The 2,500-nt window shown below is 63.2% G+C and overlaps 1 non-coding gene across 1 annotated transcript in view; it reads right to left on the bottom strand.

Moving 5' to 3' along the window:
- Positions 1 to 244, bottom strand: part of LOC144011747 (18S ribosomal RNA) — a 1,915-nt gene extending 1,671 nt beyond the window's left edge. Inside the window, exon 1 of the ribosomal RNA XR_013281979.1 lies at positions 1 to 244. This exon is cut by the window's left edge and continues 1,671 nt beyond it. This is a non-coding gene — a ribosomal RNA (18S ribosomal RNA).
- Positions 245 to 2,500: the final 2,256 nt, after the last annotated feature.

Here is a 2,500-nt window from a genome sequence, read left to right as displayed (position 1 = left end):
GCCGCCCGCCGGGCCCGCGTGGGTTTTGGGTCTGATAAATGCGCGCGTCCCCGGGGGTCGGCGCTCGTTTGCATGTATTAGCTCTAGAATTGCCACAGTTATCCAAGTAACGGCGGAGCGATCAAAGGAACCATAACTGATTTAATGAGCCATTCGCAGTTTCACTGTACGGGCCGTGTGTACTTAGACTTGCATGGCTTAATCTTTGAGACAAGCATATGCTACTGGCAGGATCAACCAGGTAGCCTCGGTCGCGCCGGCCGGCCGCCGCCGCCCGCCGCCGCCGGCGGACGGACTGGGCCGGGGGGCGTTCCGCGGTGGGCGCGCGGAGGCCCGGGGCCCCGCGTCGGGGCGGCCCCGGGCGCGCGCGCCCAGACAAGGCTTTGCGGGTGGGGAGCACGACGCGCGGAGGTCCGGGGCCCGCGTCGGGGCCCCGGGACGCACGCGCGCGCCCGCCCGGGTTAAGGCCACAGAGTGGGGCCTTGGCGCGGGGGGAGAGATAGGGACTCCTGCCTCCTCCTCCGCCGACCTCCGAGGTGAGAGGTTTTGAGAAACGGGTGCTCGCCGGAGGCACCGCCACCAGCCTCCGGGCACCGCCGCTCCTGGGGGGGGGGAGCGGAGGGCCGGCGGGGCGCCGGGCTCCGTCGTGGGACGGCTGGGTGAAGGCTTCCGCGCCAGCCCGCAGGTCGGAGGAGCCGTCCGCCCGAACACCGGCGCGAGCGCCGGCCGACAGGGGCCCTCCGTGGCGGGATCTGGCGCCGTCGCCAGAGGTGGTCGTCTCGGTCTCGCTTCCGATGGGGCGCGCCGTCGCGTGCGAGCCCTCGCTCGCGGCCGCCAAGGGCGCTGAAGTGCGACCCGCAGGCCGGAGGAGCCGTCCGCCCGAACACCGGCGCGAGCGCCGGCCGGCGGGGGCCCTCCGAAGGCGGGTCTTGGATGCCGCTCGGTCAGGGTGGTGTGGGGTGGAAGTGCTTCCACCCGCGCGTGCGTGGGTGCGTCAGACTGTGGGAGCTTTCGGGCAGGCGTGGGGACTTGGAGAGCTCTCGGGCAGGCGTGGGACTTTGAAATATTTCTGGCAGGCGTGGGACTTTGAAATATTTTCGGCCAGCGTGACACTTTGAAATATTTTTGGCCCGAGTGACACTTTGAAATATTTTCAGCCCGAGTGACACTTTGAAATATTTTCAGCCCGAGTGACACTTTGAAATATTTTCAGCCCGAGTGACACTTTGAAATATTTTCAGCCTGCGTGACACTTTGAAATATTTTCAGCCCGAGTGACACTTTGAAATATTTTCGGCCCGAGTGACACTTTGAAATATTTTCAGCCCGAGTGACACTTTGAAATATTTTCAGCCCGAGTCAGACTTAGAAAAAATCTGAGAACCGGGCAGCGGGCGCTCCCGGCCGAGCAGGCCGCCCGAGGCGCCTCTTTTTCGGACTCGATGGCGGGCCCTCTCCCTCCTCAGGTCTGGAGGTGGACTTTGTCGAATTTTTGAAAAGTGACACTTGGTCACGGCCGGGGCACCTCTGCTCCACTCAGAGGGCCGACCCCCGCCGCCGGGGAGGCCGCCGATAGCGCGCTGCGCTCGGTCAAAGTCCGTCCGGAGAGGTCCCGCCGACTTTAACAAAGTCCCACACAAAATAGAACCAGGCCAGGACCGGCCCGTCTGCGCGAGGAGGCTGCCCCAACCCTCCTCTTTTTCGGACATAAGTTTGGCGAGCCTCCCTTGTTCAGCCCTGGAGGTACCTCGTCTGAAATTACTCCCTTCTGAAATCGTGACAACTACATTTTGCGTTTTGGGTAGAAAGGTACTGACATAGGGCACCGGGTGCCCTATCTGCACTGCCCCACATGGCGACCGGCGGTACTGCACCCCTGGTAACCCGGGCCATTGAAATGAATGGGGCCCATTCAAATGAATGGGGAATTGGCGCTCCTGGTAACCCGGCCATTCAAACCAATGGGGAATTGGCGCTCCTGGTAACCCGGCCATTCAAACCAATGGGGAATTCGCGCTCCTGGTAACCCGGCCAGCACTCCTGGTAACCCGCCCGGCGCTCCTGGTAACCCGGCCATTCAAACCAATGGGGAATTCGCGCTCCTGGTAACCCGGCCATTCAAACCAATGGGGAATTCGCGCTCCTGGTAACCCGGACGCCGCTCCTGGTAACCCGGCCATTCAAACCAATGGGGAATTCGCGCTCCTGGTAACCCGGCCATTCAAACCAATGGGGAATTCGCGCTCCTGGTAACCCGGCCAGCACTCCTGGTAACCCGGCCATTCAACGCAATGGGGGATCGCTCGGTTCAAGCCCGGAAGGCCTCACTCTTCGCGTATGGTTGTCTGGGACTTTTTGGCGCAGCTGAGCCGCCGACTCCTGGTAACCCTGTGCCCGAAGAGGTGCGCTTTCCCCGGAAGCCAGCTCTCAGCCGCCGGCCCCCCCTGGAGCTCCACTCCTGGGTTACCAAGGGGTGCCGCTCGACCACCGACAACCCCGC

This window comes from Festucalex cinctus, unplaced genomic scaffold (genome assembly GCF_051991245.1).
Source record: "Festucalex cinctus isolate MCC-2025b unplaced genomic scaffold, RoL_Fcin_1.0 HiC_scaffold_398, whole genome shotgun sequence".
In the NCBI taxonomy this organism is placed as follows: Eukaryota; Metazoa; Chordata; class Actinopteri; order Syngnathiformes; family Syngnathidae; genus Festucalex; species Festucalex cinctus.
Note: the sequence above shows the minus strand (reverse complement) of the source record. Positions and strands in the feature narration are given on the sequence as shown.